Genomic DNA, 22235 nt, shown 5'->3' on the forward strand with positions numbered 1-22235 from the left:
CGGGTTTATTCTGTCTGCAATGAAGTACAAGCCAAAGTAAATTTAGAAAATCACTGCTTTTCTTTTTTTTTCTATTTGTATTTTCCACACCGTCCCAACTCTGATTTGGGGTTGTAGTTTTGGGTTCGAGTAGACTTGGATATTTTACCTGGGGTCAAGTAACAGGTAGTTAAAGCTGGACTTTATGACACCTTCACGCCAGCGTTTATTTTGATCAGGCTGATCGAACTGCTCACACAGCGCAAACTCATCAGCTTTACAGTCAGGCAGGTTGAACGAACACAACACTTTATTCATCTCCGGACTGTAACCTGTAACTCATACGGGGAACAAATACCGCCATAAATACCAACTCACATTTCTGCTAATGCTCCTTAATCACGCTAAAAACACTAACCCTGAATAACGCACTCATAATTATTATATAAACCATGATTAAAAAAAAGACACTTTATTGTTGTGTTTATATATAAATGTAAGGGTCTTGAACATACCGGCGATTGTGTTCTGTTCATCCTGCACTGATTTCTCAGCAACACGTTCCTTCTGCAGTGTTCGTAATTTCTGAACGTACAGACGGCGCGTGTTTCTGTTGATGGGTCCGGGTTCCTCTCCCAGTTCAACGAGTTTGCGCCTGAGCTCTCGGTCTGTTAACCCTTCCGTCTCAGAGATATTCACGCTCTCCATCACTTCGTTAGGACTGCGGTTTTCTTTTCCCTTCTCTGGACTTTTGGCTGCAGCCTGTAACAAGCGCCAGTCGTAAATAACGGTCTCCTCGCTGACAGAGGAGCTTAGAGACGTGTTGGATGTTGGAGGGACGTGTGTCTCAATCAGCTCATGCCCCTCGTCAGTATCAGTGTAAAGATACTCCACCGGTTCGTCCACGTCAGTGATGAGAGGACGTCCTCCGGGGGTGTAGGACAGGTTTGCGAGTGACTGAGTTTGGGAATGGTTGCAGATTCGGCTCATGCTGTATCTCGGCGTGCAGCCGGTGGATGGAACCTCGAGGATTTGACTCAAGCTGGAACCTGACTCTGAGCTGGACTCTTGAGAATTGGTGTTTCTGTGTATTTCTGCATTTGATGTGGAAACATCTGAAGTTAAAAACTCCTCGTCTTCAGTGAACACATCCTCCTCTTGGTGGCATAATGATAATGATGATGACGTTCCACCTTCTAAAGCATCCTCAGTGGCACCTCTCGGAATGATGATGGTATCTGCCATGCTTCCAGGATAATCAAAGTATCCGCTTGGCTTCCATGAAGTTGAGAAGAAACGCAGAGATTCGCCATTTGGGAATCAAGATGTGTTCCTTTGTCTTCTTCAGAGGGACGTCTCTGTTTACGTTTGTCTGATTGAGTAACATCGCGGCGCACTCGCGTCGGTGTAGGGAGCGTCTGTTCAAAAAGAGACAAGGAGGAAAAAGACGATGTGCTGTTTCTCTGGGAGCAGCGACTGAGCCGTGAACGGGTCCTGCCTGTGACGAACGGACTCGGAGTGAAGGAAAGCTCACTTGTTTTTTCATCGCATTCTTGCAACTGTAAATTAAGTTCTTCCTTCTTGTCAGAGTCCAGACTTCCTTTTGTCTGTCCATCTTTTTCTGATGGTGCAAAGTTTTCAGAAGATAAAGGTGCTTCGATGATAGTCTTGTACGGCTCGCTGTCGCAGCTGCTGTACTGACTCGACCCACTGCTGCTGCTGGCAGCAGAGTGAGCGGCGACTTCAGCGAATCAACTTTATCAACAAACACGTCTTCTCCATCATCTCCGTTGTCCTCCCCCAGAGCCGTCCCTCCCACTACAGTCTTATCAAAATCGTCTGTGGTGTTTCCGTCTCTGCAGAAGACAAACACATCATCTGGAGACGTCACGTCAATCCCCTGATTCTGCAGCACAGTAGTCATGCGCTCCGAGTGCAACAAGTCGGGATACAGCGAGAAATCGACCGTCGAGTCCATGGAGTTGCTGATGTCATCATTGTTTTGGTTCAAATCTGGAAAATACTCATCGTAATCTCTGAACGAGACGCTTTTCCGGCTTGCTGTGAGAAAACAAGCTGGCTGGACCACTTCTGTACTCTTCTTAAAGTCCATCCCTGACAGCCGAGTACTGGAGAGAACCGGAGGAAGAGAACCGCCCACTTATTCTCTGTTAAACACGTCACTATCACGTGCAGTAAAACCAGAGATGTCGGAGAGCCAGGACTCGTGAGGGTCTCTGGCCCTCGGCAGCCCGTTACTTTCTGCTTTACGGTAAAACGAGGAATATCGGGTGCTGCTGAGCAGCTTGTCTCCGAAATCATTCATCTGTGTCAGGTTCCCGCTGCAGTCTCTCACCAAGTGGCCTGAGTAGAGTGCTGAAAAAGACAGACAGATTCCAGGGATGTTTATTTGAGATTGACACAAGAGAAGGATGGTGTTGAATGAGACACATGGGAATGGCTGAAAGGGACAAACAGGCGTGTCCGAATAGGGAAAGTGGGTGTGTCCAAGGAAGACATTTTGGTGTGACTAGAAAGGAGCTGGGTGTGTCCGAGTGGGACAGACTGGTGTGTCTAAGACTGGCAGTCAACGACTTCCTTCCTCCTATTTACAAACTTCCTTATATGGACTCAAAAAGACACACCTACATACTTATATATTGCCACCAAAACATGTCGTGTAGGTCACTGCTTATTAATGTGAATGTAATGCCCCTAAACCACACTTTTTTTCCTTATACAAAGCAACAGTCATTATGTTGATTGACCATGTGTTTTTGAACCATAGCTGATCCAAAAGGCCATAAATTAATGGAAAATCAAGAAGATCAGCCGATTTTCACGAAATCTGCTGAGACTGAACTGCAAGATCCTGAAGGGCTGCGTGGCATCACGTGTAACAAAGATCCAGATATTAATTTCGTTCCCGTGTGCAGCAGTGGTTAGAGCAGTCTTGATATGGAATCACATTTTGGAGAGAATTCTGATAGTGATTGGGATTCTTATATGTCAGATGAAGGAGCAGATGATTATCAAGGATATTCTGGAGCAAATGGTTATCTTTTCGAGCCCCCAAGACCAGAACCTGCCAGTTCACGACAGTCCCGCTCAGCGCCGATAGCGCACCATCAGCCAGAGAGAATTGGGGAAACAGATTGGTTTGTTGATTTTTATTCTAAGCTGGCTGCTGCAATATAGGAAAAATACTTACATGTACCTCAATAAATGCAGAAATATAACCTCTAAAACGTACACTTATGCAGTGTAATTACTAAAAGAAAATATGAAGTGGGCGATAATGGGGGAATCGATGAACTGTCCAAACGTCAGATCAAATGTCATTTATGAAATCAACGGGTTTCTTTTTTGCTCCAATAATTCCCATGTAGTCGTTCTGGTGCTGATGAACACTTGATGAATCAGATTTATTATTAGTAGGCGACACGAAATCTACCCACTTCGTTTTTGCAAACCTCACTGTCGCTTTAGATTAGTGTCATTTCTCCGAAATTTGTGAACTGAATGTTCTGTTGTATATGGATTTGAACATCCAAACACAACACAGCGCTTTCACATCGTTATTTTTGTAAGATTACAACAACAATATCCAATTTCAGTGAGTAAACAAATATGGAGTCAGATGAACCAAAATGACCCAGATAACCGCGGTTCCACACGTGACATCATGCGAGATTAGCCCTGCGGCAAGGCTGCCTTTTCCGGGATCCGGAAGCCGCGATTTATCGATAGTTTTGTGCTTGATAATAAAATAAATAATTTATATTATTTTTTCCCTCTGCTTTATTCATTTTGGTTGTTACTAATGACATATATTCATTTTAAAGCATTACAATAAGGCAGGGGTTCCCAAAGTTTGGTGCGCGCACCCCCGGGGGTGCGCGAGCTGCCACTAGGGGGTGCGCAAGATAAAAAATGTAATGGCGATTTTTAACTCTTCTTCTACGCCGTAACGGTTCTGCAGTAGTTTGTGGCTTCATTAATTCATTCGCGATGCTCAACTGGTTGAAATCGGCAAAACTAAATGCCGATCGGCAACTAAACATCGGCAAAGACTGGGAGATGTTGAGAAAGATTTGAGGCTGAGACTGTCTTCAATTACCCCAAACGTCGGAGAGCTCTGTGCCAAGATGCAGGCCCATCCGTCGCATTAATATTGGTATGTATTTGGCCAAATGGCATTGATCTTGCTAAAAATATATACTGCTACTGAAAATAGGACCTATATAGCCTACTGACCCACCCACCGTCTGTCTGTCTCTCACTGCAGACTGAGCCGCCAGCGCTGCACTTCACAATCAGATGGATCCTCTTCTTTATCTGTTCCTGATATGCTCCTTAATTGTTGTATCTCTTTAAAATGCATATGTTCATAATTATCATTGCTATTTTTACTGTTATTATATGTTAACTTTTTTGCAAATTAAATTCATTCTCAATTCATTTTCATAACCTTGTAATGACAGGGTTGTGTTGCTAGTGTTTTAAACACGGATGAAAATCATATATTTTCCCCATATCTAGCTGGTAGACTACATGCCTCGATGTGATCTCCCTTTGTAATGAATTTGCGCATTTACCGTGTTGCAACGTTTTAAAACTGTTACATTTCAATCAAATTCTATCTAATTCAAATACGCGAGTGCATAATATGTTAATGTGATTCGATGTTCTCATTCGAGCATGACGTGCTGCCTTTGTAAGAAAGTTTTGGTGTTTTTTTTTTTCCACTTTTGTGGTTTCCTGCAGGTGTGGCAAACGATGTTTGTTATCATTTAGCACGATTAAAGATGCTTCCCTTATAAGAAAGCGTGTGGTTTTTTTGGAACTGGGGGTGCGTCAACCTGGTTGGAGTATAGAAGGGCGTGCGCGGCCAAAAAAGTTTGGGAACCGCTGCAATAAGGCATTACATTCACTTTAACAGCTTTAACTCTAGTGGAATTGTAAAGAAAATCTCTTTTGCCGCTTTTCCACTACCAACGCGGCTGAGCCGTGCCGTGCTGAGTTGGGCTGAGTCGAGCTGAGTGGGGCTGTTGGAGTTGCATTTCGACTACAACAGCGTTGAACCGTGCTGGCTGGAAGTGGGTGGACACATTGGGTGGAGTTAGCGAAAGTGGGTGGACGTCACGTGATGTCGTTAGGCGGCGCAAACAGTGACATCAGTGACCTTTTAAGCGGTAGTCTCACGACCCGGATAGTAAACAATAAACATGGAGGACATGGAGTCGTTAGTGTTGCTGGTCTTGGTGCTGTGGCTTGTTGTCACCGACAACGCCAACAGATACTGGCAAGAGCGTATAGATGAGGCGAGGCGCATAAGGCTTCAGAAATTCTCGTAATTCGTAATTCTTCTTCTTCCGGGTTTACGGTGTTTACAGATCCCAGCGTGCTCGCGGGGCGTGTGTGGGCATGTGAGGACACTCCTCCTCACCAATCAGTGCACAGGGGAGTGTCTCCTCACGCCCCCAGCCTCACTCGGCACGGTTTGGCTCGCTTCAGCCCTACTCCAAAACCGTGCGAGTTTTGGGTGCTAAGCAGGGCTGAAGCGAGCTGAGTCATGCTGTTCTTAGATAGTCAAAACGCGAGCCGTGTCGGGCTGAAGTGAGCTGAAGCGAGCTGAAGTGAGCTGAAAAAGGGTAGTGGAAAAGGGCCATTACAGTATTGGAATTTGGGCAAAACCTCATATTCAGCTTGGGGTGTGCGAGACTCGTATTCCTGAAGGATGCTGGCACATTTACTGTTTTCCTCCTGTTCTGCCAGATCAACTGCCTTATTCCCATCCTGAACACACACAATAACATTAAAGTATACAGTATACATAAATCTCTTACTTAAAAGAAAGATAATTATATACCATATTCTTGATTATGTAACTGTAATAATATACTACTTTGTTTATCAGTGAAATCCAATGTTACAGAAATATAGAACCTATTCTCATCTTTTTTCTCCTTATATTGAACGCATTTTAAACATAAACATGTTTAATTGATAAGAACAAAAGATTGTACAATAAAAAAAGAAAATATTTTAAAATATGCATGAATGGAACAAAATAAAATGTTCGATTATTTTTAGTGTTGAAACACAGGTTAGTGGTTCCCACAGTGGACATGCTCACCTGGTCTTTCAGACTTGGGTCTCCTCCGTTCTTCAGCAGGAGTTTGAGGTTCTGATAACAACCCCATAACGCAGTGATGTGTAACGGAGTCAGATCCTCACCAGACCTGAACACAGAAAAAACAGCTTGGGGAAATGTGTTCAAACAGAGCACATGCTGATGACAAAAAGCTTGTGATAAAGAGAATGGCGCAAAAATGACTTTATTCAACAATCTTCTGCAAAACAGGTGTTATAATGCACAAATTTTATTCCGCTAACAAAACAAATACTACACAAATCATCACTCCTTTAAAGGTGCCCTTCCACCAAAAACGTTTAATACTGGCTCTTTTTGAAATACCATACACTCTAAAAAAATAATGGGGCCAGTACCAGTTCTTCAGGGCGCTGCCATAGAAGAACCTTTTTCAGGGCTTCAAAGAACCGTTCATGCAACAGTTCTTTAAAGAACCATTTAAACCATTTGTTTGAGCAGTGAAGACAGATTTGTGTAATCATAGCCTATGTGCATTGACCAGCAAATGGTAAGAGAATGCTAGGCTCTGAAGAACCATTTCCAATGTGAAGAAGCTTTCGCATAATTTAATGGTTCATCACAGAGTTTTGACTCTCCATGGAACCATCCAGAGATTTGAAGAACCACTGAAGCACCTTTATTTTTTAGAGTGTAGTTCACTCCGAGTTGCATATGCATGCTGCATGTGAAAATGTAATTCTACTCCCATTCCCTGTATTTGCTTATGAAAGAAAATAGTCGGAAAAATGAGTGACTCTGAAAAAGCCATACGAAGTTACGTCACTTCGAAAATTAGTATGCATGGCCTCACCCACCTTGGCTTGCGACCGCCCACGGGAAGAAAGCGCGAGGAGAGAGACGTAATTCACCCCGAGGCGCGGCGCGGTGCTCCGCATCAGTTTCGTTTCTAATGGCGGCTCCAGCTCGACTTTGCACACTCGTAACTCGGGCAGGGGAAGTCCCAGCCTCCCCAGACTTGGCAGCCAGTGATCCCTGCCCTCTCCCGAAGGAACCAGCGCTGCCAGGGCGGGCTAGCTCCGCGCCATGGGACGTAATTCGCTCTGAGGCGCGGCGCGGTGCTCCGCATCAGTTTCGTTTCAACGGCGGCTCCAGCCTGAATTTGCACGCTTGTAACTCGGGCAGGGGAGGTCCCAGCCTCCCCAGACTTGCCAGCCAGTGGCCTCTGCCCTCTCCCGAACGAAAGCGTGCTCCCTGGGCGGGCTAGCTCCGCGCCTCGGGACATAATTCACCTAACCCTAACCCTAGGTCCCAGCCTCCCCAGACTTGGCAGCCAGTGATCCCTGGCCTCTCCCGAACGAACCAACTCTGCCAGGGCCCGTCAGCTCCCAGCCAGGGGACGTTATTCCCCCCACACACACTCCAAGGCAAGCTCCGCTCCGTGCCTCGTGCCTTGATGAAAGCCGCTGCTGCAGGGAGTATTCAATTAAATAAATAAATGAATGAATGACTCCCTCCCAGTCGTGCGCGCGTGCGTTCTGGTTGGGGAGAGAGCTCCCTTCCTCTGCTCTCCCTCTCCTCTTATAGGGTGCGGTCACTGGGGAAGACACACAAACACGTTAATTCCCATCAGGTGCAGTGATTCTGCCACAACCTTCCCTGACTCCGCCCTCCATTCACAGACCGACGCTTGGCCACGCCCCCGCTGCCACATCTACATTATTATTGGTCAAAACATCGATGTTGAGACCATAATAGCCAATCGAAACAGTTTTTACAAAAAGACACCCACATCCACTTGTTCTGACCCACTGGAGGTAGCGTCACAGTGCTGTTAGCCAATCAGAGGTAACACGTTTACATGTCATGAATATTAATGAGTAAGAGCTGAAATCCTGTCGTTCTCCCGCCACCCACTCCTCCACCAAACTAGAACAGCCTGAAACAAGAGAACCACAACATGTTTTTCACCAAAACCGGCTCACAGGGCATTCATTCATACTAGAGACCACCGCACAATTAATGAAAAAACAGTGCAAGGGGACCTTTAAAACAAATTATGTCCAAGCAAATACAACCCCGATTCCAAAAAAGTTGGGACAAAGTACAAATTGTAAATAAAAACGGAATGCAATAATTTACAAATCTCAGAAACTGATATTGTATTCACAATAGAACATAGACAACATATCAAATGTCGAAAGTGAGACATTTTGAAATTTCATGCCAAATATTGGCTCATTTGAAATTTCATGACAGCAACACATCTCAAAAAAGTTGGGACAGGGGCAATAAGAGGCTGGAAAAGTTAAAGGTACAAAAAAGGAACAGCTGGAGGACCAAATTGCAACTCATTAGGTCAATTGGCAATAGGTCATTAACATGACTGGGTATAAAAAGAGCATCTTGGAGTGGCAGCGGCTCTCAGAAGTAAAGATGGGAAGAGGATCACCAATCCCCCTAATTCTGCGCCGACAAATAGTGGAGCAATATCGGAAAGGAGTTCGACAGTGTAAAATTGCAAAGAGTTTGAACATATCATCATCTACAGTGCATAATATCATCAAAAGATTCAGAGAATCTGGAAGAATCTCTGTGCGTAAGGGTCAAGGCCGGAAAACCATACTGGGTGCCCGTGATCTTCGGGCCCTTAGACGGCACTGCATCACATACAGGCATGCTTCTGTATTGGAAATCACAAAATGGGCTCAGGAATATTTCCAGAGAACGTTATCTGTGAACACAATTCACCGTGCCATCCGCCGTTGCCAGCTAAAACTCTATAGTTCAAAGAAGAAGCCATATCTAAACATGATCCAGAAGCGCAGACGTCTTCTCTGGGCCAAGGCTCATTTAAAATGGACTGTGGCAAAGTGGAAAACTGTTCTGTGGTCAGACGAATCAAAATCTGAAGTTCTTTATGGAAATCAGGGACGCCGTGTCATTCGGACTAAAGAGGAGAAGGACGACCCAAGTTGTTATCAGCGCTCAGTTCAGAAGCCTGCATCTCTGATGGTATGGGGTTGCATTAGTGCGTGTGGCATGGGCAGCTTACACATCTGGAAAGACACCATCAATGCTGAAAGGTATATCCAGGTTCTAGAGCAACATATGCTCCCATCCAGACGACGTCTCTTTCAGGGAAGACCTTGCATTTTCCAACATGACCAAGGGAGTAACTTTGATTTTGACATTGGTGGGGACACAAAAGTGATCCAAGGCAGAGCTTCCGAAAGGCTACCACAATGTAAATTTATCAACTCTATTGCAACTACTGTAAACACATACACACTACCAGTAATACATGACGAGGCCTCTTAGAAAACCAGCCTTGACATGAAGCTCTGATTTTAAAGCCACATGGGTGAAGCATTGTTATTCAGATCAACATCACACTAACAAACATTTGCCACAGTGGGGCTGAATCTCATGACTGACATATCCATCATTAACCTCACCTGCGAATTTCCAACCTCTCTTTCCGCTTCTCCATCTCCTCCTCTATCTCCTCCAGCTGTGGATTCCCCTCCTCTACCTCCTCCATCCTCTCCTTCAGCCTCTGCTCCTCTTTCTCTTCCTGCCTCTCTTCCTCTACCTTCTCTGCACTGTCTTTCATCTCCTCCAGCCTCTCTGCTGTCTGTCACCTTACAAAAATATGTTGATGCATGACATACACTACCGTTCAAAAGTTTGGGGTCACCTTGAAATGTCCTTATTTTTGAAAGAAAAGCACTGTTCTTTTCAATGAAGATCACTTTAAACTAATCAGAAATCCACTCTATACATTGCTAATGTGCTAAATGACTATTCTAGCTGCAAATATCTGGTTTTTGGTGCAATATCTCCATAGGTGTATAGAGGCCCATTTCCAGCAACTATCACTCCAGTGTTCTAATGGTACAATGTGTTTGCTCATTGCCTCAGAAGGCTAATGGATGATTAGAAAACCCTTGTACAATCATGTTAGCACAGCTGAAAACAGTTTAGCTCTTTAGAGAAGCTATAAAACTGACCTTCCTTTGAGCAGATTGAGTTTCTGGAGCATCACATTTGTGGGGTCGATTAAATGCTCAAAATGGCCAGAAAAATGTCTTGACTATATTTTCTATTCATTTTACAACTTATGGTGGTAAATAAAAGTGTGACTTTTCATGGAAAACACAAAATTGTCTGGGTGACCCCAAACTTTTGAACGGTAGTGTATGAACAGATTAGGGATAGACTGACTGTAGAGTTTCATGGTATGGTTGTAGCCTCAGCAAAAAGGGCTAGCCAAAAAGGACAAAATTATTACATAGACCAGTGGTTCTCAAACTTTTTTTCTAACGTCAAAAAAGTGAAATAAACATTGTACTAAAATAAATATTAAAAGACAGTTCTTAAAGATTAAATGAAAATGTACTTAAAAGTTAAATAACTGTACTGTACTTAAATGTTAAGTAAAAAAAAGTACTGTACTTGATGTACTTGAAAAAAATCAAAAGGCTATGCATAGCTGCAGTTCTTGCCGTTTCTTAACTCCAGTGACTGCTTTCTGAAACAGAAACACACCCACAAACAGAGGAAGAACAAGATTAAGAATAAAACAAAAGTGAGGAAAAGCATTAAGAATAACAGCTTATAATGTTAAATATACACAGACTATCGACTGATTGACAACTTACTGAGCTTAATGTGATGGGTGTGCATGCCTCTGTGAACACAGTCCTGCAACGTCTGGGTCTGTTCTTAATGCGCTCAATCAGTGTCTTTTTAACATCGTCAGCCATGTCATTTATTCTCCTTGACACGGTGTCATTTGAAAGCGGCACCAAGTTTAACTCTCTGGCAGCTTTCTCTCCACACATGATACGTGTCATCTCTTTGGCTAATGGCAAACACAGCAGTTCCCCGATTGTGTGCGGCTTACCGGCTCTGGCGATCAGGAGGCTGGCACGATATGAAGCTTCCTGTGCTTTGGCTACAGGTGTACCATAGGACAGAACGGTGGACTTGGACTGCTTCAGTTCATCACGTTTTCGTAAAAAAAAAAATCCATTGGTTTGTCCTTTAGTGCTGTGTGTTTGGTTGTAAGATGCCGTTTGAGATGCGATGGTTTCATGGACTCATTGCTCAGAACGTCCCCGCATACAACACACTGCGGCCTGGGCAGCTCCTCTGTCCCGCTCCAAATGAATCCCAGTTTTATGTATTTTTCGTCATACTTCCTCCTCACTGGTTTCTGCCGTTTGCTAGCAGTTCTGGGGCTGGTTTTGCCACTGTCGTTAGCATCTGCACTCGGCTCACACACGTCCTCTTCAGTTCTCCCTCTCTCCTGATCCACGCTCCCATTCGCGGATTTAAGCCACGACAGTAATTTTGTCGTCTCGTCTCGTCTTCTTCCGCTTATCCGGGACCGGGTCGCGGAGGCAGCAGTTTAAGCATGGAAGCCCAAACTTCCCTTTCCCCAGACACCTCGTCCAGCTCCTCGGGAAGAACACCGAGGCGTTCCCAGGCCAGCCGAGAGACATAGTCCCTCCAGCGTGTCCTGGGTCTTCCCCGGGGCCTCCTCCCGGGGGGACATGCCTGGAACACCTCCCCAGGGAGGCGTCCAGGAGGCATCCGAAAAAGATGCCCGAGCCACCTCAGCTGGTTCCTCTCGATGTGGAGGAGCAGCGGCTCTACTCCGAGCTCCTCCCGAGTGACTGTGCTTCTCACCCTATCTCTAAGGGAGCGCCCAGCCACCCTGCGAAGGAAACTCATTTCAGCCGCTTGTATCCACGATCTTGTTCTTTCTGTCATTACCCAAAGCTCATGACCATAGGTGAGAGTCGGAACGTAGATCGACCGGTAAATCAAGAGCTTCGCCTTTTGGCTCAGCTCCTTCTTCACCACGACGGACCGGTAAAGCGACTGCATCACTGCGGAGGCTGCACCAATCTGCCTGTCGATCTCACGCTCCATCCTTCCCTCACTCGTGAACAAGATCCCGAGATACTTAAACTCCTCCACTTGAGGCAGGACTTCTCCACCAACCTGGAGAGGGCAAGCCACCCTTTTCCTGTCGAGAACCATGGCCTCGGACTTGGAGGTGCTGATTCTCATCCCAGCCGCTTCACACTCGACTGCAAACCGCCCCAGTGCATGCTGAAGGTCCTGGTTTGAAGAAGCCAACAGGACAACATCATCCGCAAAAAGCAGAGATGAAATCCTGTGGTTCCCAAACAGGATTCCTTCCGGCCCCTGGCTGCGCCTAGAAATTCTGTCCATAAAAATTATGAACAGAACCGGTGACAAAGGGCAGCCCTGCCGGAATCCAACATGCACTGGGAACAGGTCTGACTTACTGGTGGCAATGCGAACCAGACTCCTGCTCCGTTCGTACAGGGACCGGACAGCCCTTAGCAAAGAGCCCCGAACCCCATACTCCCGAAGCACCCCCCACAGAATACCATGGGGGACACGGTCGAATGCCTTCTCCAGATCCACAAAGCACATGTGGACTGGTTGGGCAAACTCCCATGAACCCTCGAGCACCCTATGAAGGGTATAGAGCTGGTCCAGTGTTCCGCGACCAGGACGAAAACCGCATTGTTCCTCCTGGATACGAGATTCTATTATCGGTCGAATTCTCCTCTCCAGTACCCTGGAGTAAACTTTCCCTGGGAGGCTGAGAAGTGTGATTCCCCTATAATTGGAGCACACTCTCCGGTCCCCTTTCTTAAAAAGAGGGACCACCACCCCAGTCTGCCACTCCAGAGGCACTGTCCCCGACCGCCACGCGATGTTGCAGAGGCGTGTCAACCAAGACAGCCCCACAACATCCAGAGACTTGAGATACTCAGGGCGGATCTCATCCACCCCCGGTGCCTTGCCACCAAGGAGCTTGCAAACCACCTCAGTGACTTCGGCTTGGGTAATGGACGAGTCCACCTCTGAGTCATCAGCCTCAGTCTCCTCAGTGGAAGACATGATGGTGGGATTGAGGAGATCCTCAAAGTATTCCTTCCACTGCCTGACAATGTCCCCAGTCGAGGTCAACAGCTCCCCACCCGCACTGTAAACAGTGTTGGCAGAGTACTGCTTCCCCCTCCTGAGGCGCCGGACGGTTTGCCAGAATTTCTTCGAGGCTGACCGATAGTCCTTCTCCATGGCCTCCCCGAACTCCTCCCAGTTCTGAGTTTTTGCCTCCGCAACTGCCCGAGCTGCAGCACGCCTGGCCTGCCGATACCCGTCAGCTGCCTCAGGAGTCCCGGAGGTCAACATGGCCCGATAGGACTCCTTCTTCAGCTTGACGGCATCCCTTACTTCCGGTGTCCACCACCGGATTCGGGGATTGCCGCCACGACAGGCACCGGAGACCTTGGGGCCACAGCTCCGACCAGCTGCGTCCACAATGGAGGTAGAGAACATGGTCCACTCAGACTCAATGTCCCCCGCCTCCCTCAGAAGCTGGGAAAAGCTCTCCCAGAGGTGGGAGTTAAAGACCTCCCCAACAGAGTGCTCGGCCAGATGTTCCCAGCAGACCCTCACCATACGTTTGGGCCTGCTAGGTCTGTCCAGCTTCCTCCTCTGCCAGCGGATCCAACTCACCACCAGGTGGTGATCAGTTGACAGCTCAGCCCCTCTCTTCACCCGAGTGTCCAAGACATAGGGCCGGAGATCAGATGAAACGACTACAAAGTCGATCATCGACCTCCGACCTAAGGTGTCCTGGTGCCACGTGCACTTATGGACACCCCTATGCTCGAACATGGTGTTCGTTATGGACAAACCGTGACTAGCACAGAAGTCCAATAACAAAACACCACTCGGGTTCAGATCGGGGAGGCCGTTCCTCCCAACCACGCCCCTCCAGGTGTCACTGTCGTCACCCACGTGAGCACTGAAGTCCCCCAGTAGCACAATGGAGTCCCCAGTCTGAGCACCCCTCAGTACCTCTCCCAGGGACTCCAAGAAGGCCGGATACTCTATACTGCTATTTGGCCCGTAGGCACAAACAACAGCAAGAGCCCTCTCCCCAATCCGAAGGCGCAGAGAGGCAACCCTCTCGTTCACTGGGGTAAACTCCAACACATGGCGGCTGAGCTGGGGAGCTATAAGCAAGCCCACACCAGCCCGCCGGCGCTCACCACGGGCGACTCCAGAGAAGTGGAAAGTCCAGCCCCTCTCGAGGAGCTGGGTTCCAGAGCCCAAGCTGTGTGTGGAGGTGAGCCCCACTATCTCTAGCCGGTACCTCTCAACCTCCCGCACAAGCTCAGGGTCTTTCCCCCCCAGCGAAGTGACATTCCATGTCCCAACAGCCAGCCACTGTGTCCGGGGATCAGGTCGTCGAGGCCCCTGCCTTCGACTGCCACCCAATCCACACTGCACCAAACCCCTACTGCTACCTCTGTGGGTGATGAACCCACAGGAGGTTGGGCCCACGTCACCTCTTCGGGCTGAGCCCGGCCGGGCCCCATGGGCAACGGCCCGGCCACCAAGCGCTCGCATACGAGCCCCAACCCCGGGCCTGGCTCCAGGGTGGGGCCCCGGCTGCGTCCTACCGGGCGACGTCACGGTCCTGGATTTTTTCTCCATAGGGGGTTTTTGGTGAACTGCTCTTGGTCTGGCCTGTCACCTAGGACCTGTCTGCCTTGGGAAACCCTAACAGGGGCATAATGCCCCCGACAACATAGCTCCTAGGATCATTCAAGCACACAAACCCCTCCACCACAATAAGGTGGCAGTTCTAGGAGGGGTAATTTTGTCGTACTCGTCATAATTAGCAAAGCCACCTCCACCTTTTCCCATCACAGCCTAGTCTACCAATGGCGGATAACCATCTGTCAGCGGAACCGGCGGGAATGCGTACGTACGCTACGTATGGCTACCCAGAAGCACTTGCAAACTTTTTAAAATTATTAACTTAATTTGTATCTCCTTTCATTTTCTTGTCATCGGTTGATAAGATATTTTCATCCATTCGGATATTATGGATAGTATTTCACGTTTTTTTTTTTTTAATTTTATTTATATTTAATGAAGTGATTCTTTGGCGTACCACTAGAATGGAGCCCGCGTACCACAGTTTGAGAATCTCTGACATAGACTATAATTTATTCCCCACAAAAACATGGATGCATTATATCACATGATCTTCTAGAATCTGATGATTTATTACTTTTACACCACACAATTCCTAATTTGTGTTTAAGCAGTCATTCTGTCTCTTCCACAGAAATACATGAAAATAAGAATTAAAAACTTTAAGCATTTTTAGCATTATATATATATATATATATATTTTTTTTTTAATTCAATATCTGTATTGTTTGACATGGGGGGGGGGGTGTCTCAATTCACTGACTGCCTTATTGAGACACTCATAAATAGGTGCTACTGGTGGCATTTTCTATTCTGTAATTAAGCTCAAATTTAGTTAAAATGATATTTGGATATATAATTTAGTGATTGCCTATTATAGCATGATTATGATTACATTAGTATTGCATTTGTAGTATACCCCCCATTTATGTCTTTTTGTTGCCTGTTTCTCTGTTCGTAACGTGTGTTATGATTTTCACTGCAGATGTGCTTGTGACTTCTTTTATGTTCATGCTGCAGTTACCAATATTCGTCTGTAGGTGGCAGTAAAGAACCATGGATTTGTTGTATCTAGCCTAGCCTAGTAGTAGTAGAAAGAGGTCTCTGTAAAATGGTGAACGCAGCAGACTCAGCGGCTGTCACGCTGTTGATTCTGAAATGCAAGTCGCACATCTGCATGGCCATGCAGTAGCCTACATCTGACTACTTACATTCTGTAAAACCGTTAGGTCTATAAATTTAACATTCATTCATTGAGGATATTATCTAACACCAAGTTACATTGCTCCAGCATTCCTTTTCTCTGCAGCTATGCAGTAGCCTAGCTCTGATGTGTCCTGTCACGTTGCTAAACCTGCCTAAGGAGCCGCAGCAATACTTTTATGAAGGGTTTCCATACATCAAAAGGATTTTGTTGAGTTTTTAAAGCTCAAGGGAAACCCTGCACTTACATTCTTGACTTTGAAGAAGAATGAACGAATGTTTCGTTTCTTGGGAGGGGGGCCGTCATCCATGATACTAAGTTAGCATGCGAGTCGTAGGGCAAGTATGCATGGACATCGAAGTCCAGCTCAATTTGTAGGCTGACGGAGAGTGGGGGGTGCGTGGGGTAGGTCAGGTGTGTACGTGTGAGATACGGGGGGTTGATGGGCAGGTAGTTACGGCTGCTGTGGGAAGTGTGCTGCTTTTACAGCAGATGGAGTGACAGCTGGGATAGCCAACCATGTAAGTTAGCGAGAAACAGGTAGCTAATCAGAGAATGATATCTACGTTAGAGGGGGGATTATTAGCAGTGTCATACATTTAACCCTTTGTGTGCCATATAATCATTGCTCAGGTTAGGACATCGGTTTTATTGATCGTGATTACACAGTAGCGGCTGAATATTGGTAGGGACACGTCCCTAGCGTCCCTACCCAAAATTACGCCCTAGAACATGACAATGCCAAACCACATACTGCATCAATTACAGCATCATGGCTGCGTAGAAGAAGGGTCCGGGTACTGAACTGGCCAGCCTGCAGTCCAGATCTTTCACCCATAGAAAACATTTGGCGCATCATAAAACGGAAGATACGACAAAAAAGACCTAAGACAATTGAGCAACTAGAATCCTACATTAGACAAGAATGGGTTAACATTCCTATCCCTAAACTTGAGCAACTTGTCTCCTCAGTCCCCAGACGTTTACAGACTGTTGTAAAGAGAAAAGGGGATGTCTCATAGTGGGAAACATGGCCTTGTCCCAACTTTTTTGAGATGTGTTGTTGTCATGAAATTTAAAATCACCTAATTTTTCTCTTTAAATGATACATTTTCTCAGTTTAAACATTTGATATGTCATCTATGTTCTATTCTGAATAAAATATGGAATTTTGAAACTTCCACATCATTGCATTCTGTTTTTATTTACAATTTGTCCTTTGTCCCAACTTTTTTGGAATCGGGGTTGTAAAAAATAAATCAAATCTCAAACAGGCAGAAAAAAAAGAATGAAAAAGACAGGACGGAACAAAAGGAGAGGGAAAAAGAATGAAAAGGGGAATAATATCATTTCAAACCAAATATTCCCAATCAAGTTAAAAGAAAGAAATTCAAGAATAAATCATTTTTATCCACTCTATCCCTGACCTGAGGTTTGGATCAGCGCCATTCTGCAGGAGCACTTTAAGGCACCGCAGTTCTTTTTCTGATTCCTTCCCTGCAGCCAGATGCACCGCGGCCACGCCTTCATTGAGCAGCAGGTTGGGTTCTGCACCTCTCTGCAGTAAATCCTCCACCGTCCTGTTACACCACAGAAGGAGACAGAGAAAAACAAGCAAGGGTTCACATAGGGCTGTGCGATATATCGAATATACTTGATATATCACCGAAAATTCTGTGTGCGATACATAAAATTATTATATCGTGACTATCGAGTATTTTATGGTCATCTTCCGACTTGCGTTTGTTGTGTTTGTTTAAAACCTTTTCCGGTGGTTTTCTCCCTGTCCCTCAGGCAGTAACGTGAGAGGCTGCCTAAGGGGAAAGAAAACAAAAACGTCACGCACTCGCCAACCAATCCCGGGCGACATTTCGGTGCTGAAAGGAACTTGCGGGAAAATTTTCTAGTTTCGGTTGTGTTGCCAGATTGGGCGGTTTTAAGTGCGTTTTGGCGGGTTTTGAACATATTTTGGGCTGAAAAACGTCAGCAGTATCTGGCAACGCTGCCGGCGGGAAGATTTCCTAGTTTCGGTTTACAGCGCTGACTCAGTAGAGATATGATTTATGGCTCTTTGATGGGATCCGCATCTTTGTGATCCGTTCAAAAGACTGGCTCATTTGGCTCTTTTTAAATATTTATTCAGTTTTAAGAAGACAGCATCTAAAGAAGCCAAATCCCTCTGCTTAGACAGTGACATCAGTATTTCTGGACATACCTTTTATATAAAGCAACCTAGACTTACATTATTGTAACCCTTAAATGCTCATAAATAACCATTAAAAAACAATGAGGGCTTCAATGAATGTCCATGCAGAACGGCTTTTCTGTAAAAAAAAAAGAACCCACTCAAGAACATAGTTATGAAGAACGCAAGAATCTCATCTCATCTCATTATTTCTAGCCGCTTTATCCTTCTACAGGGTCGCAGGCAAGCTGGAGCTTATCCCAGCTGACTACGGGCGAAAGGCGGGGTACACCCTGGACAAGTCGCCAGATCATCACAGGGCTGACACATAGACACAGACAACCATTCACACTCACATTCACACCTACGGTCAATTTCGAGTCACCAGTTAACCTAACCTGCATGTCTTTGGACTGTGGGGGAAACCGGAGCACCCGGAGGAAACCCATGCAGACACGGGGAGAACATGCAAACTCCACACAGAAAGGCCCTCGCCGGCCCCGGGGCTCGAACCCAGACCTTCTTGCTGTGAGGCGAGAGTGCTAACCACTACACCACCGTGCCGCCCCGAACGCAAGAATATTTTATAGAAAAACACTTGTCGGTCTCTTGACGGTCTCTCCCACTGGCTCTCACACGTGTTTTTTTTTTTTTTTTGGGTACACATGAAGGCAGCGTGCACAACTGGTGCCATCCCTCCCCCTCCCCCAACCCTCCAATTCTCCAATTAACTACTCTGAAACAGAGCCACGCAGGGTTTTTTTTTCTTTCTGGAGAGCGTACGTGCAAGCAGCATGACCACAACGGGCTGCGCTCTTAAGGCCACCTTCCACTCCCCGATATCACATCGGTGCCTATTTGTCTGATAGCTACATTTGCATATCAGACAAATAGGCACCACTGTGCCCTCACCGTAACCTTTCCCTAACTCAGTGAAGGGAGGAGGAGTAAAGGAGGAGCTTTTTCATCTGAAACACAGTCCAGAAAAAGAACGACAGAAAGAACAGCTCCCCCAGCTCGAGACTCGGTTCTCATCGTTCATGCCTAGGAGCCGTTCAAAAGAATCGGTTCGTTCGCGAACATCACAACACTATGACTCAGTTCATGCAGTCGCTGGTGCTGCATAGGCTAAAGTGTAAGCTCTGTCAATTTCAGCGACAAATTAAAAATGGAAGTGGACGAACTGGTTCCTAAAAGAACTAGTAAGGGGTCAGTCATCTGTCATTTTTTGGATATCGCGAGGAGGACGTGGAACAGCAAATGCAAGTTTGTAAAGTGTGCAAAAAAACCTGTCATCACGAAAGGCAGCAGCGCTACAAATATGTTCCATAAACTCACCCGGTACAGTATGAAGAGTCTCTTAAACTTCGAACTACTTGACCAGGAGCTAAAACCCCCCACAAGCTAAACAAATGACCCCAGCGGCCTCGTTCTCCAAAGCCCCCCATATGAGGAACCAAGTCAGAGATGGAGAGCTATAACGGATGCAATCACTCACTTCATTGCTGAAGACATGATCCCAATTAGTGGAAAGAGTCATACAGAACATCAACATTTACCTCAGATATGTTGAAAAATTATTACAAAAATACTTAAATTACACTGTAATTATACTTAACATCAAACTGCTAAGACAGTGACAGTGGAAATGAGACAGAATTACCTACAATATTAACATTTACCTCAGATATGTTGAAAAATTAATAAAATACCTACATTACACTGTAATTACACTTAACATCAAACTGCTAACACAGTGACAGTGGAAATGACATAGAGTCATCCAGAACGTCAACATTTACCTCAGATATGTTGAAAAATTATTACGAAAATACTTAAATTACACTGTTACACTTAACATCAAACTACTAACCCAGTGACAGTGGAAATGCCACAGAATTACCTACATTGTTAACATTTACCTCAGATATGTTGAAAAATTAAGAAAAAAATACCTATATTACACTGTAATAAAATTAACACATCAAACTGCTAACCCAGTGACAGTGAAAATGACATAGAGTCATCCCGAACGTCAACATTTACCTCAGATATGTGGAAAAATTAATAAGAAAATACTTACATTACACTGTAATAATATTTAGCATAAAACTGCTAACACAGTGACAGTGGACATGACATAGAGTCATCCAGAACGTCAACATTTATCTTAGATATGTTGAAAAATTATTACGAAAATACTTAAATTACACTGTAATTACACTTAACAGCAAACTGCTAACACAGTGACAGTGGAAATGACACAGAATTACCTATAATGTTGACATTTACCTCAGATATGTTGAAAAATTAACAAGAAAATACCTACATTACACTGTAATAACATTAAGCATAAAACAGTTAACACAGTGACAGTGGAAATGAGATAGTCATCCAGAACCTCAACATTTGCCTCAGATGTGTTGAAAAATTATTACGAAAATACTTAAATTACATTGTAATTACACTTAACATCAAACTGCTAACACAGTGACAGTGGAAATGACACAGAATTACCTATAATGTTGACATTTACCTCAGATATGTTGAAAAATTAACAAGAAAATACCTACATTACACTGTAATAACATTTAGCATAAAACAGCTAACACAATGACAGTGGAAATGACATAGAGTCATCCAGAACGTCAACATTTACCTCAGATATGTTGAAAAATTAAGAAGAAAATACCTACATTCCACTGTAATAACATTTAACATCAAACTGCTAACACAGTGACAGTGGAAATGACAGAGAGTCATCCCGAACGTCAACATTTACCTCAGATGTGTTGAAAAATTATTATGAAAATACTTAAATTACACTGTAATTACCCTTAACATCAAACTGCTAACACAGTGACAGTGGAAATGACATAGAGTCATCCAGAACATCAACATTTACGTCAGATGTGTTGAAAAATTAAAAGGAAAATATTTAAATTACATTGTAATAACATTTAGCATCAAACTGCTAACACAGCGAGCATGGAAATGCCACAGAATTACCTACATTGTTAAAATTTATCTCAGATATGTCGAAAAATTAATAAGAAAATATCTACATTACACTGTAATAACATTTAGCATAAAACTGCTAACACAATGACAGTGGAAATGACATAGAGTCATCCAGAACGTCAACATTTACCTCAGATATGTTGAAAAATTATTACGAAAATAGTTAAATTACACTGTAATTACACTTAACATCAAACTGCTAACCCAGTGAGAGTAGAAATGACACAAAATTACCTACAATGTTGACATTTACCTCAGATATGTAAAATTAACAAGAGAATACCTACATTACACTGTAATAACATTTAGCATAAAACTGCTAAGACAGTGACAGTGGAAATGACATAGTCATCCCGGACGTCAACATTTACCTCAGATGTGTTGAAAATTTCATAAGAAAATACCTACATTTCACTATAATAACATTTAACATCAGACTGCTAACACAGTGACAGTGGAAATGACATAGAGTCATCCAGAACGTCAACATTTACCTCAGATATGTTGAAAAATTAATAAGAAAATACCAACATTACACTGTAATAATATTTAGCATCAAACTGCTAACACAGTGACAGTGGAAAGGACATAGAGTCATCCAGACCGTCAACATTTACCTCAGATATGTTGAAAAATTATTACGAAAATACTTAAATTACACTGTAATTACACTTAACATCAAACTGCCAACACAGTGACAGTGGAAATGACACAGAATTACCTACAATGTTAACATTTACCTCATATATGTTGAAAAATTAATTAGAAAATACCTACATTACACTGTAATAATATTTAGCATAAAACTGCTAACACAGTGACAGTGGAAATGACACAGAACTACCTACAATGTTAACATTTACCTCAGATATGTTGAAAAATTAATTAGAAAATACCTACATTACACTGTAATAACATTTAGCATAAAACTGCTAACACAGTGACAGTGGAAATGACACAGAACTACCTACAATGTTAACATTTACCTCAGATATGTTGAAAAATTATTAAGAAAATACAGACAGTACACTGTAATAACATTTAGCATAAAACTGCTAAAACAGTGACAGTGGAAATGACACAGAATTACCTACAATGTTAACATTTACCTCAGATATGTTGAAAAATTAATAAGAAAATACCTAAATTACACTGTAATAACATTT

General features: G+C 44.3%; 1 pseudogene; it reads right to left on the reverse strand.

The window, feature by feature from the left end:
* Window positions 1-19563, reverse strand: part of LOC132901022 (uncharacterized) — a 22047-nt pseudogene extending 2484 nt beyond the window's left edge.
* Window positions 19564-22235: the final 2672 nt, after the last annotated feature.

The sequence above is a fragment of the Neoarius graeffei genome, chromosome 16 (genome assembly GCF_027579695.1).
Source record: "Neoarius graeffei isolate fNeoGra1 chromosome 16, fNeoGra1.pri, whole genome shotgun sequence".
Classification (NCBI taxonomy): Eukaryota; Metazoa; Chordata; class Actinopteri; order Siluriformes; family Ariidae; genus Neoarius; species Neoarius graeffei.